This window comes from Aethalodelphis obliquidens, unplaced genomic scaffold (genome assembly GCF_003676395.1).
Source record: "Aethalodelphis obliquidens isolate GAN/ISIS:26980383/991018 unplaced genomic scaffold, ASM367639v1 scaffold15, whole genome shotgun sequence".
NCBI lineage: Eukaryota > Metazoa > Chordata > Mammalia > Artiodactyla > Delphinidae > Aethalodelphis > Aethalodelphis obliquidens.
The window spans coordinates 23,660,007-23,675,889 of NW_020837959.1; the positions used below are offsets into that span (position 1 = coordinate 23,660,007).

The 15,883-nt window shown below is 34.0% G+C and overlaps 1 pseudogene; it reads left to right on the top strand.

The window, feature by feature from the left end:
• Nucleotides 1–9,086, top strand: part of LOC113625300 (60S ribosomal protein L7a pseudogene) — a 52,411-nt pseudogene extending 43,325 nt beyond the window's left edge.
• The last annotated feature ends 6,797 nt before the right edge of the window (nt 9,087–15,883 follow it).

Sequence of the window (15,883 nt, forward strand, 5' to 3'; positions counted from 1 at the left end):
TTTCTAGGCCAGAAAATAAAGAAGAGTTCAAAGAATGATGAGTGCATGCCAAAGGATATGTAAGTCCATTTAAAGAGATCCTCACTGTAAAAAACTTAAATGTCAAAATGATGATATTAATGGATTACACCTGATTAACTAAAATAAGAACTCATGAGTCTACACTAATATAAATTAGTGAATAGATGTTTGATGAAGTCTCAGACTATCTCCATCCCAGTACTTATATATATATAAAGAAAGGGAAAAAAATAAAAGAGAGAAAAAGAAAGAGAAACTTTAGAATGGATAACACTAGTATGTGTCATCTTAATCAAGTGCTCAAAGTCAAAATAAGTAAACAAGTAATGAGACAAATTAAAATGGTATGCCATTACAGGATTGGATGGGAAGGACACGGCATCACTTCTTTGTTAAACCTGCCCAAAATACTTAATCTGAATTGAATTATGATGAGATATTTGATAATCCCAAATAGAAAGGCATTATCAAAAACAACTGGTTTTTAATATGCCCATGTGTCAAGGTCATGAAAGTCAAGGAAAAACTGAGAACTGTTCCAAATGAATAAAATCAAAATGACGTAGAAAATAAATGCATGTGTGTAATTCTGGACTTTACTCCTTTATTTTAATGGATATTACGAGAATAACTGGAGAAATTTGAATGGTCTCAGGAGTAGATGGTAGTAATATATTAATATCAATTCCTGATCTTCATGTTTACATTGTGGTTTTCTAGAACATGATTGGAAGAAATATACACAAAAATTTTTTGTGAGTGATTGGGCATCATGTCAGCAGCTTACTCTTAGATGATTCAGAAAAAAGTTATTTGTGATGTACTTGCCACACTTATTAACTTTGAGATTGTTTCAAAAAAAATTTAAATGTAAAAATATAATTGTTATATATACACACAAATTGCCCACATTGTTTTTGTATTATTGTGCATAATTTTATTTATTTTGCTACTGCAAGATAGGGGAAAATGTCCCTCCAGGTTCACTTTACAAGATGGGTATAAAAAAACATTTTTCCCCAAACATATGTAAGTCTTTAAATATTTTTATTATGATTACTTAATGCTTGATTATATAGAAGATAATTCATTGAGGCAAGGTCCAGCTGGATACATTTTCCCATCTTCCAATGTTCACAAGGATTAAGGAAACTTGTAGTCTTATCAAAGGCTATTAAAAATTGTTGATTCAGGATTTAATCAAAACCATGAAATGGCATAAAGCCATGCAATAGTTAAAATAATATCAAATAAAAAAGCATTTTGTAAGTTAATGCCTTTGTAAATTAGACTTTTAACATGTTATATTTCCTTATAGAAGAAACTTTTAGTATAACTTTAAGGGAAAAACTGAATGTTGGTCATTTATTTTCCACAACCAGAAAGACATCATTCGTTAAAATAATCAATAGTTGGTACAGATTATTAGCAGTATTAATTACAACATCATCATTTCTCCTACACATAAATGAATTTCAGAAAATCACACTCTTAGTTTCTCACCACTGATTAGTGGCAGAAGCAGAACTAATGATAACAATAATGGTTTTAATTAGTGATGTTATTTTATGGCACACAGTGCATTCTCATTCATTTACTCAAGGAACCACAATCACCCTATATGATGGATTATATCCTCATTTTATACATAAAGATAAAATTCTCACAATGTGTTGAAAAAGTTGCCCAAGTTTCACACAGCAATTTGGTATCTAATTGGTCTAGACTTCAAAAACCATAAATTACTTCAAACTACTTCCACCTAATGTAGTGTATTTATTTCCCCATGCCACACTGTGAAAGGTATTTTTGTGTTGATGTATCTTTAAGGGCTATTTCTAGTAGTCACTTAATTGATTATTTATGATCCTCTCCCTCCCTTTTGAACTTGGATTGAATTATGGGAAATGGTCTTAAATCTTTAAAGAATCAGCCTCCATTGATCACATACCTCTATAACTTGTGTCACATGACCACTGAAAATACAACTTGGGAAGATCTTTGGGTTATTGAGGAAAGAGAAGTTATAGCCTATATTTTGTAAACATTAGTATGACTATATATCAAAACAGAGGGTGTAAACAGCCTATTAGTACAGCATCTTCACCATGATGCTCATCCCTTTCAATCACTTCTCCATAAGAATATTCCTGCTTGAATATAATGGAACATTATATACCATTTCCCTTCCACCTATTCAATTTTTACATGTCAGTCAAATATCTTCCCCAGTATAACTGATTATTTTTGTTTTTCCAATCAAGAAATACCCATATCAAAAATGGCTGGAGTAATTGTTTTGAGACATGAAATATAGTATTTTAGTTAGGATCATTTGCCTTTCAGTACAATTTTCTAAGAAGTGAAAGAAGAGGTTTGGTTGAAATAATTGTGTTTTTTCTCCATGATGGCAATCTGGAGATTAAGAATGATTTCTGAATCATTATGAAATTCCTCTGTATTAGTTATCTATTGTGACATAACAATATTAACACAGACTTAGTGTTTATGACAACACATTATTATTATTATCATATCATAGTGTCTAAAGCTTTAAGAGTTTGGGCATGACTTAGTTAATTCAAATTCTCATAAGGATGCAATTACTGTGTTGGCTGATGCTGTGGTCTCATCTGACACTTTACTCTGAAATGATCCACTTCTAATCTTTCATGGAGGCAGGATTCAGTTACTTAGAAGGCTGTGGAACTAAAAACCCCATTTTCTTGCTGGGTGTTCCTTGGAAGTCACTTTTAGCAACTTGCCATGCAACTCACACACAACATGGCAGCTTCCTTCTGCAAAACCAGCAAGGAAGAGAAATTATTGTAGCAACACAGTTTACAGCCTTACATAACCTAATCGTGAACATGTAAAAACATGTACCCATCATCTTGCCTTATTCTACTCGTTACCAGCAAGTCATAGACCCTGTCCACACTCAGAAGAGGATCACACAGGGATGTGAACACCAAGAGCTAGAGATCATGTGTGCAACCCTAGCATCTGTTCCCCACAGATCACCCTCTGGACTCTAGTTGTTTATATCCTTCCCACATGCAAAATACATTGATTCTCCTTATAATGAGACATTCACGAGACACTGATCCCATTAAAGATTTTGCTCTAAGTCTATAATCTTATCACCTAACAAGATTGGATCTACATATGGATGAGGCTCTTTGTGTGTAGTTCTCTGTAATGAAAGAAACCAGTTAACTGTAAAATATAGAGACAAGTTTTCCAGCCCCTCCTCAACAACATGCAGCAGTTGAACAGTCACGTGGGAACATCTACAGGCATTCCCATTAAAACGGGGGGAAATGGAGAGAAGTAGTCATTGATCCTAAAATTCTGAAATCCAGTCCTGTGAATGTTGGAATTTCTTGATTATGTATGTATAAAAGTCACTATTTAACCATAAAAATTACTCATTTAAATTAGTTAATAAAAAATATAAAACCTAACAAGTATCAGATATTTGTTCTACATATTTGCACAGAAAGATGTGCTTCATTTCATTAAGAAGCTAATGTCACACTAGAGGAAAGATACATAATTTATTGGAATTTTGTGAATAATGAAATGCATATTAGATTACCTCTGAATGTATTCACATCCTCTTACAATAAGATATCATTTGAAAGGGCAAGAAAGGTAACTTCTGTTCATTTTATTTTTTATATATTTGAATCCTAATACTAATTTTGTCATTTTTAGCTATATCCAAATCTGTGGCATAGAAATAAATCTGTGGCATAAATAAATATATATATATCACTCTCAATATATTCTGTGATAGGAAGAATTTTCCAAGTACATTATAATGTGTTTTGAACTGTGGGCATTCATTGTAGTATAACAACAGCCTGAAGAAATTTTAGTGTGTAAGCTCTTCAGTAGTTTAATCAGTATACATCTCCATTTTCAGTTTGGCATATAGGCAGAAATAAAACTGGAGCTATATGTTTGTCACTTTGGGATTTACCTTAAATCCTTTAGGTTGTCTTTCTATTTTGATAATCCTTTGCCAAATTAGTTTTTTAAAAAAAATTGAGTTAAAATTGGTATATAACCTTACATTAGTTTCAGGTGTATAATATTATAATTTGATATTTGGATACACCTCAAATTGATCACCACCAAAAGTCTACTAGTTATCATCCATCACCATACAACTGACTCCCTATGCTTTTGCTACCCCTCAACCTCCTCCTTTGGTAACCACCAGTCCGTTCTCTCTATCTATGAGTTTGTTTTTGATTTGATTCGTCTGTTTGTTTTCAGATTCCACATATAAGTGAAAACATGGTATTTGTCTTTCTCCGTCTGAGTTATTTCACATTGTATAATACCCTCAAAGTCCTTCCATTTTGTTGCAAATGACAAGACTTCCTTCTTTTTATGGTTGTGTAGTATTCTATTACATGTATATGTGTGTGTGTGTGTATATATATATATATATATGGCTCACATCTTTTTTATCTATGCATCCATTTATGAACATTTAGCTTGTTTCCTTATCTTGGTTATTGTAAATAATGCTGCAATGAACATGGATGTATATATTTTTTCAAATTAGTGTTTTCACATTTTCCAGGTAAATATCCAGAAATGGAAAAGCTTGATCATATGGTAGTTCTATTTTTAAATTTTGAGAAATTTCCGAATCATTTTCAATGGTGGCTATGCAAGTTTACATTCCAACAAATAGTATATGAGATTTCTCTATTTTCCACATCCTCTTCAACATTTGTTATTTCTTATCTTTCTGATAACAGCCATTCTAACAGGTGTGAGATGTTATCTCATTGTGGTTTCGATTTGTATTTCCCTGGTATTTAGTAACGTTGAACATCTCTTCATGTGCCTGTTGGCCATTTGTATGTATTCTTTGAAAAAATTTCTATTTAGATCCTCTGCCCATATTTTCAATGGGCTGTTTCTTTTTTTGTTGTTGAGATGCCTGACTGTTTTGTTTTCTTAAATATATTTTGGATATTAACCCCTTATCAAGGTTATGATTTGCAATTATTTTCTTCCATTCAGTGGGTTGCCTTTTCATTTTGTTGATGATTTCCTTCAATGTACAGAAGCCCTTTAGTTTGATGTAGCAGCTTATGTTTATTTTTGTTTCCCTTGCCTTTAGATTCATACCTCCCAAAATAATCACTAAGACCAATGTCAAGGAGTTTACCACATAAGTTTTCTTCTAAGAATTTACGGTTTCAGGTCTTATATTCAAGTATTCAATCCTTTTTAAGTTAATTTTTCTGTAGGGTGTAAGAAAGTAGTCTAGATTCATTCTTTTGCATGTCAAGTTTTCCCAACACCATTTATTGAAGAGACTGTCCTTTCCCCATTGTCCATGCCTGGATCCTTTGTTGGAAATTAACTGTCCATATATGTCTGGGCTCTTTGTTCTGTTCCACTGATCTGTGTTTCTGTTGTCATGCCAATACCATACTTTTGATTACTATAACTTTGTAGTATAGTTTGAAATCAGGAACTTGATACCTCATCTTTGTTCTTCTTTCTCAAGATTGTTTTGGCTATTTGGGATCTTTTATAAACCACACAAATTTTAGAATTATTTGTTCTAGTTCTGTGAAATATGCCATTGGAATTTTGATAGGGAGTACACTGAATCTGTAGATTGTTTTGGGTAGTTTGAACATTTTAATAATTCTTCCAATCCATGGAACATCCTTCCACTTATTTGTTACTTCTTTAGTTTCTTTCATCAATGTCTTATAGTTTTCAGTGCAGTTTTTAACCTTGATTAAATTTATTCCTAGGTATTTTCTTCTTTTTTACATAGTTGTAAATGAAATAGTTTTCTTAATTTCTCTTTCTGATAATTCATTACTAGTGTATAAAAATGCCATAGATTTCTGTATATTGATTTTGTATCCTACAAATGTATTGAGTTCACTTATTAGTTCTAACAGATTTTTGGTGGAGTCTTTAGGGTTTTCTATCCACAAATGGTGACAGTTGTACTTCTTTCTTTCTTATTTGGATAACTTTAATTACTTTTTCTTGCCTAATTGCTCTGGCTAGGACTTCCAATACTCCGTTGAATAAAAGTGGTGAGAGTGATATCCTTGTCTTGTTACTGACCATAGAAGAAAAACTTTGTTTTTCCTTGTTGAGTATAATGTTAGCTATGGGTTTGTCATATATGGCCTTTATTATGTTGAAGTACATTCCTTCTGTAACCAGTTGGTTGAGAGTTTATATCATGAAAGGATGTTGAATTTTGTCAATTTTTTTTCTGAATCTATTGGAATGATCATACAATTTTTATCCTTCATTTTGCTAACATGGTGTATCATATTGATTGATTTGCAGATGTTGAGCCATCCATGCATCTCTGGAATAAATCCCACTTGATCATGGTGTATGTTCTTTTTAATATATTTTTGAATTCAGTTTGCTAATATTTTCTTGAGGATTTTTCCATCTTTGATCATCAGAGATATTGGCCTGTAATTTTCATTTTTTGTGATATCCTTGTCTGGTTTGGTATCAGGGTAATGCAGGCCTCCATTAAATGAGTTTGGAAATGTTCTCTCCAGTTTAATTTTTTGGAATAGTGTAACACTGGGGCAGGGCAAGCAGCCTTAGCAAGGTAGAGAGAGACTATCAATAAATGGCACCTGCCAGCCTCAAGCTAGCAGAGTAGGAGATTGAAAAAAAATGGCACCTGCAAGCAATTACATCCCCAGAAAGAGTTTCAAGAGACATCTGTCCCTCTGACAGACACTTTAGGTTAGTTAATGAATCTTCTTCATGTATGGTCTAGGTGATTTCCAAATTGCTGCTTTTGAGCTGGGTCCCAGGGTGAGTCTGTGAAGAGCCCTTTAAAAGTGGAGTCTCAGTTTCCTATAGCCTTTTGAGTCTCCTGGACATAAGCCCTATTGTTTTTCAAAGTCAATTATTTTGGGGTTCATCTTTCCAGCGCAGTTCCCAAGGGTTGGGGTACCTGATGTGAGACTCAAATGCCTCATTCTTCAAGAAGAAGCTCCTTTTTTTGTGATATTTTGTGATATCCCTCCTGCTTGTGGGTCGCTACTCTACTGGTAGGGGCCCTGTGGAGACTGCCTCTCTTCCTCTCCTACCTTACTCAATGTGGCCTTTTTACTGTTTGTTGTGGAAGAGCTGTTCTGCTGGTCCTCTGATTATCTTCAGAGAGAATTATTCCACAGGTAGCTGTAACTTTGGTGTGTCCCTGGGAATAGGTGAGACCTGTGTCTTCCTAAGTCCCATCTTCAACCAATTCCCCAAATTACTCTTCCCTTTAGCATTTTTAGACAGTCAAAATATCCCTCATCCAGTGTTTTCAGGATGAACTTATTGAACATTTTAATAAAATAGCTAATGTAATTAAAGAAAAAGTGACACTGTGACATTTCCACATATATTAAACAATGAGGAACATAAGTTAGTTCTCAAAAATTATCCATCAGTCTTGTGTCATTAATGGTCTCCCCAGAACCATAGTAAATCTATATTGTAATACAATAGCATTGTTCAAGATAGCATGGTTTAAAATTCTATGTCTATAGTGTATATCAATTATCATCAGTAGTTATCTTTCATTCCAAGAAGATATTCTCTTTTCACTCCAAGTAACTGATAAATTGATATATAAATTATCTATGGACCACAGACATACTGATTTTGGTTTGAAATTGACACTGTAACATAGTGACCATTACCTAAAGGAGAAAATTCAAATACATCAGAAAGTTTCCCTTGTTGAAAACTTGCAGGCATTGTGTAGAAAATATGCAGGCATTGACAAAAGATTGTGATTTACTTTAATAAAATGTTGCACAGAGTTGTGTTTTTAATTTTACTGAACATATGTAAATATGAACAATCTACCTTAAGTCATTTCAAGTATGTAACAAAAAAAAATTATGCAAGACTGGTTCAATGCAACAGCAGGCATCAAGGCCATAAATAATTCTATGAGCAATATTTAAATAAAAATTAAAATGTTATTTATTAATTATAATATACAATAAAGTGTGTGTAAAGAGAGAGAGAAAGAGGATTGCAATGTTGAGCCAGACCACTAACTTATAATTTATTACCTTTGGAAAATTTAATATATAGAATTTGGAAAAAAATATGTAGAATTTTTTAAATATAAGAAACAAAATATTAGGAAAAATAAGATCAATAAATCCAAAATGAATCAAAATATTGATGTTAAATTATACAAACAGGGAAGTTTAAAAATTCAGAGTTATTTTTCAAATTTCCAAATAAATCATCTATATATTAGAATACAACTTTTCTTCCAGCTGCCCAAGATACCAAAGGGATAGAAGGCCACGGGGAAGAAAGTGGCCCTGGTGCCTGCTGTCGTGAAGAAGCAGGAGGCCAAGAAGGTGGTAAATCCCCTGTTTGAGAAAAGACCCGATAATTTGGCATTTGACAGGACATCTAGCCCCAAAGGGCCCTCAACTGCTTTGTAAAATGCCCCTGCTCCATCCAGTTGTGGTGGCAAAGGGCTATCCACCATAAGCAACTAAAAGTGCCTCCCATGATTAACCAGTTCACCCAGGCCTTGTGCCACCAAATAGCTTCTCAACTGCTTGGGCTGGCCGATGAATACATATCAGAGATAAAGCAAGAGAAGGAGCAGAGACTGTTTGCCAAGGCTGAGAAGAAAACTGCAAGCAAAGGGAATTTCCCCTCTCAGTGGCCACCTGTTTTTCGAGCAGAGGTTAACAGTGCTACCAATTTGGTGGAGAACAAGAAGACTCAGAAGGTACTGATTGCACATGACATGGATCCCATGGAGCTGGCTGTCTACCTGCCTTCCATGTGTCATAGGATAGAGTTACTGACTGCATTATCAAGGGGAAGGCCAGCTGGGAAGTCTAGTCCACAGGAATACCTATACCACTATCACCTTCACACAGGTAGGTACAAAAAGTTAATCTGCAGTTTTAAATTTCTTACCAGAAATCATCTATACCAAATTTACAAGTTTGTCAAGTATTGACACATTCTATATCTCCTCTAACTGCTCCACCAATTCATAATATTTTCCTCTTTCTTCAACGTCCAAAATAATTTCCTCTCTGCCTAACTAGTTTTGACTGAAAGTCTCCTGCCTGTAGTTCTGGCCACCAGCAAAGGTAACACAACTAATGGTACATAATAGGCCTAGTCTTGAGAGGTCCAGATTATCCCTTCAGCACTGCACTTCAAAGGAAGTCACAAGGCCAACCAAGGTTTAAGAGGAGGAGAAAGACTACCTTTTGGTGTGAACAGTGGCATGCATAAAGAGAAAAAATGAATTATTGGAAACCTTACTTAAAGACTATCACATGGGAATAGAAACAGTTTTTATGAGAATGTTTTCAAAGAAAGAAACCATAATATAATATATAAGTAATTTTAAGAAGACTAGCATTTTAATGATCTGATATATTTAATAACACCATAAAGCAAAACATGAGGCAGATAAAAATTAGAGAAAGGTTTTTTTAGTGTAAGATAAAGAAATAATATTCAACCTAAGTAATACACTATAACAAACAAAGGCTATGAAATATACATTAAATTGTGCAAATGACATGATTATGATTGGACAATTCACAAAGAAGAAATATGTATAAAATAATGTTTATCCTATTCAAATGATTATCTGATATTAAATTGTTTTGGGACATATAAATCATCATAATTGTAGAAAATCCTAAAGATTACACACACACACACACACACACACACACACACACACACACAAACACTATTAGAATTAATGAGTGAATTCAGTAAAGTTGCAGTACACAACATCAACATACAAAAATCAGTTGCACTTCTATACACTGAAAACAAATGATCCAAAAAGGAAATTGAGAAGACAATCCTATTTACAAATCATAGATGAAAGAAATTAAAGAAGAAGCAAATAATTGGAAAAACATCTCATGTTCATGGGTTAGAAGACTTAATATTGTTAAAATGTCCATACTACCCAAATGATCTACAGATTTAATGCAATACTTATTAAAATCCCAATGGTACTTTTTACAGAAGTAAAAGAAAATAATCCTAAAATTCATATGGAACCCCAAAAGACTTCTCTTAGCCAAAGCAACCCTGAGAAAGACGAACAAAACTGAGAGGGATCACCATTCCTGATTTCAAATTATATTACAAAGATACAGTAACTGAAAAGTATGATACTGGCATAAAGACAGACGTATAGACCAATGTAACATAATAAAGACCTCAGATATAATCGCATGCATACACAGTCAAATGATCTTCAACAAGGGTGCCAAAAATACACAATGGAGAAAGTACAGTCTCTTCAATAAATGATGCTGGGAAAACTGGATACCTACAGGCAAAAAATGAAATTGGAACCTGATCTTACACCATACACAAAAATCAACTCCAAATGTTTTAAAGATTTAAACATAGAACCTGAAACTCTAAAACCCCTAGAAGACAAGTAGGGAAAATCTTCATGATGTTGGTTGTGGCAATGATTTCTTGGATATGACACCAAAATCAAAGGCAACAACAGCGACAACAAAAATTAGACAAGTAAGACTATACCAAACTGAAAAGATTCTGCAGAGCAAAGGAAACAATCAACAGACTGAAAAGGCAACCAAAGGAATGGAAGAAAACATTTGCAAAATACATATCTGATAAGGGGCTAATATCCAAAATATGTAAGGAACTCCTACAACTCAATTGCAAAATAAGAAATAATCCAATTAAAACATGAGCAAAGGACTTGAATAAACATTTCTGCAAAAAAAGATATACAAATGGCCAACAGGTATATGAAAAGATATTTAACATTACTAATCATCACAGAAACACAAATCAAAACCACAGTGAGATATCATTTCACACTTGTTAGGATAGCTATTATCAAAAAAACAAGAGATAAGTGTTGGTGAGGATGTGGAGAAATGAGAATCCTGTGCGTTGTTGGTAGGAATGTAAAATGTTGTGGCTACTATGGAAAACAGTATGGGAGTTCCTAAAATAATTAAAAATACAATTGCCATATAATCCAGCAATCCCATTTCTGGGTATACATTTAAAAGAACTGAAATCAGGGACTTGAAGAGATATATGCACTCCTATGTTTACTGCAGCATTTTCACATGATTCAAGATATGGAAACAGGTCTGTAGATGGATAAATGGATAAATGGATAAAGAAACTATAGTATATAGAAAAAAATAAAATATTATTCAGCCTTAAAATGGAAAGAAATCCTGCCATATGCAACAGCATCGATGAACTTGTAGGACATTATGCTAAGTGAAATAAACTAGTCACAGGAGGACAAATACTGCATGATTTCAATTATATGAGCTAAAGAAACTAAAAGAATGTTGACATATCCTGATTTGTAAACTAATGAGACAGAGAAAGGGAAGAGATTTTGACAGAGAGGAAGACATGCATCCGAATCACTTGGAAAGCCTATTAAAATACAGATTGCTTGACCCAACTTAGAGTTTCTGATTCCATAGGTCTGGGGTGAGACATTACTAAACAGTTCTTAGTTGACGGCAATGTTGCTAACAGTTCTTAGTTGATGGCATGTTGCTAACTAACCACACTTTGAGAACCACTTCATCAGGGCTATATATTATTCCACTATTGCTTTGATAATTATGAAGATGCTTTTCCTAGATCAATTTGTGCTAAAAATTGCAAACTTTATTCTTGATTGAAAAGAAAATACGCATCTGAAAATTGTGTATCGACCTTCAACACATTAAGACAATATCATATTATAAATTGAGGAAGTTCAGTTTAAAAAATAAGAGAGAAGTTTGATCCATGCTGGGAGGAAAACTTTGCCTCTACCCCATTAGATTTGACTGATTAGGGGCCTGGGAGTTAACAAACAAAAGTCTGATTAAAGGTGATTAAAGGAGTTAAGTGTATTCATATGCAGGTGTATTTGAAGGTGCACAAAAGAACTGGCTCTGTGAGTAACTAGAGAAATGGGTTTATATCCCCACTTAGCTAGGAGAAAGGGAGAGGGGAGAAAAGACATGGGAAGAACAAATGGGCTTATTGTGTGGTGCAGGGGAAGCCAATGAGCTTTTGGGTAAACAAATGTAAGTTACGAAGTTTGTGATAATGTTTGCTCATGCAATATCTCCTCAGATCTTTCTTCTTTCTAGTGGTGAAACTCCCCCAGAAAGGGGATTTACAGCAATTACACTCTCTAGGAGTGAAGCTGCCTTGAAGGGGAGATTATAGTTGCCTCCCCTCAGAAGGTTCTGCCTTTAATCAAGTAAGAGAAGCTTGCAAAAGACTTCTTTCTACATCTTTTGAATCTCAAATGTCTCAGCTTAAAATAATCTTCATGCCAAAACTGCTGTTCACTCACCAACGAAAAATTCTATATAAACAATTAAATCCTCATACACTGGAAGACATTCTCAATTTTAAAAGGAAATTTAGTCAAAATGACTATAACTAGTTTTAAGAACATTATTTACAATTTATTGCTTAATTTGTTCTTATTTTGCATAGTAAGGCTGAAAAATCATAATCTACTAAAATTTAATAAAATAACTAATTTGATATAAGAAAGTTTGAACCTCAGAATTTTTGAAACAAAATAATTGACCCATTCTATACCCTAACTGTACATTAGCTATTGTATAAACATTATTTTCAGTTATCTTTTTCTAAATATTTTCCACCCAGTCAGTAGAAAGTTTTCTCTTTAACAATATTTGTCAACAATTGTCTTTAATTTTTTCTCTTGTCCTTATGTTAATAGACAGTAAGCCAGCATTTCAGACATTTAATGGCTGATCTATTTTTGTAGCAAGAAGAGAGTCTTAATGGATTGAGAAAAGCAGTCATTGAACAAGGATGCCATTTACTTAAACTGTACTTAAATATAAATTTATAATCTTCAGTTATATACACTTGTTTCTTTTCGTGCTTCTTCTATTCTACTAATAAGGGGTTTTACTGAATTCACATTCATCAGATTTTCCGGACTGTACAGAAGTTGACCTTTTAAATTTTGAGCAACTGAAAAACTCTAAATTTTATTTCTAATGTGGCACACATATCTTCCACTTTAAGGTTTACTATGTGGGAGTCCATTAAATGGAAATTTGGTCAGTTGAAAGTAATGATCAATTACATAAAAAAGATTCAGTTATCTAATTGCAGCTCTTACAGTGTTGACTATACAAGAGATATAACAATAAAACAAAGAAAATATTTAGAACAAGTAAGACTTTTCTTACTACCAAAGCACAAGTCAAAAATAAAAAGGAGAGGCACTGCAATGTGTCAGAGGGTTGATAGAGAGGATATTGATGGAGAAAGAAATCAGCCTGACTTCCAGGTGCCATGGTAAATTTTCAGAAGAAAAACCGACATCTTCTGAAGATTTAGTTCTTCAATAAACAGAATAACTATTTTATTACATTATAGATGCTTTAGGATCAGGGATCACATTTCATTCATCTGTTTGTCTGCATTGTTTATAACATTTCATACCACCACATACACTAACCAAACTGGTTTTTCCAACAAATACTGGATTATTTTGTAATGAGCTTATTGAAGCTATCAAGCTAGACCAACCCTCAGAGATTGGTAGGTTTTTCCTTACTGGATATGTATGACTCTAATAACAACTAACCAAAAAAATGTGTTCATAAACCTATGGCAAGGAATGAACTTCAACCCCCCCATGGATTAAAGTATAATCAGCTTCCTCCTATTCTGGAACCAGAAATGTTTGGGTCCATATTGAAAGTTGTAAAAGGGCTGTAAAATCACAGTGAAGATGTGATGTAACAACAGCTATATATTTGGTCTCTGTCCCAGGGTCCTGACATGAGATCCAGAAACCCTTAGAATCTCAAGTCATAAGAATGCCTTTTGTATGCTAATGAATGACTGGTGGCTCTGGGCCCCTAGATAGCATCAGGATGGGTGCGGGTCACCAGAAAGACTAAGCCATGATTCAAGGCGTGGAACTTCACTCCCATACACATTCTCCCAACTCCAAGGAAAGGAGAGAGGCTGGGAAAAGAGTTCAATCACCAATGGACAAGGATTTAATGAAGCAAGCATAAGTAAGGAAACTTCCATAAAAACCTCTAAACAATGAAGTTCGGAGAGCTTCCAGGTTGGTGAATACAAGGGTGTGCTTGGAGGGTATTGTGCCCTGGAGAGAGCATGGCAGCTCTGTGCCTCTCCCTCCAGAACTTGTGCTATGTATCTCTTCCACTTAGCTGTTCTGGGTTGCACCCTTTATGATAAACCAGGAATAGTAAGTAAAGCACTTTCCCAAATTCTGTGAGTCTTTCTAGTCAATTATTGGACCTGAGAAGTGGGTTGTGGGAACCCTGAATTTGTAGCCAAGTCAGACAGAAGTGCAGGTAGCCTGGGCACCCCATTGCTGCTGGCATCTGAAGTAGGGGCAGTCTTGTGGGTCTGAGCCCTTACCTGTGGAGATGATGTTAATGCTAGGTAGTTAGTGTCAGAACTGAATTTAATTACTGGACACCCAGTTGGTGTCGGAATTGGAGAATTGGTGTTGGAAAAGATACAGCCACATATTTGGTGTTAGGACGGGAAAAAACACATGGTGGTGGTGGGAGAGATAAATTATTACCCTTGATCACAAGAAGCAAAGTGATGGAAGGGGGAACTTAGATGCAAGAGAATTCTAACTTCTCTAAAATGCTGTGAACAGTCATAATTAATCATCTAAAATTATAAATCCTTGTTTGCATTTCAGTTAAAATTTATAAGATACATTTTTGCAAAATTCATTAGATTGACATATAAAAGACCTTCAAGGGACATCTGTTAAGAATTTGTACAGGTAGATATGTATATAACCTCAAAAAACCTGAAATTTCTGCACCTAAATACTGTATTAGACATTTTAAATTAATAAACCTATATATTTCAAAATATACATTATAGAAACTTTTAAATGATAAATTATTGTAATAATAAAATATTACATTCATTACAAAGAAAATATGAATAATTCATGAGAGGAGAAACAGTGGGGAAATTAAACTGGGAGTCAGGATATGCCAAAAAGTTCCATTTAATTGCATGCATTTCTCTGTAACATTTAATGAATTTCACAACTGTGACTAATTATCTAATACTAAGTTATTGTCCTGCCTTGTATGATAATTGATTAAATGAATGCTCCTTTTTTTTCTCCATAGGATTTATTTGTAATATTAGCTCTTATTTCATTAAAAGAGTACTTTGACAAAGTCATGTCTGGCACCATAGTCTCTTTTAAATGAGCAACAATGTGATGTAAACAGTGTAAACATTCCCTAATAGAATACTTATGCATGTTCTAGATCAGATGTGCAACACAAGATGGGAGCAAGTTACTTGAATGCTCATCTTTATGGAGTCAAAGTAAAATTTTTAGTCTCTTATAGATCCAATGTGCTATGAAACAAACACAAAACTTATCTGAAAACAAACAACTATTTTTTTTCTTTTACAACAATTATTAAATATAATATCTACAGACATATGCCCTCTCTCCCAAACAAGAGCTACATATCGTGCCTTACCACTTTTTAATGAAATGAAGAGAGGAATAATCCATTAGTTTTCTATTGTTCCTGTAACAAATTACCTCAAATTTAGTGACTTAAACAACACAAATGTATTGTCTTATAGTTCTGGAGGTCAGAAGGTCTGACATGGCTCTCACTGGGCTAACATCAAGGTGTTGCCAGATCTGTGTTTCTTTCTGGAGGCACAGCAGGAGCTTCTGGAGACCCTCATGCATTCCTTGGCTCTTGTCCCTCTTACTCAATTTTCA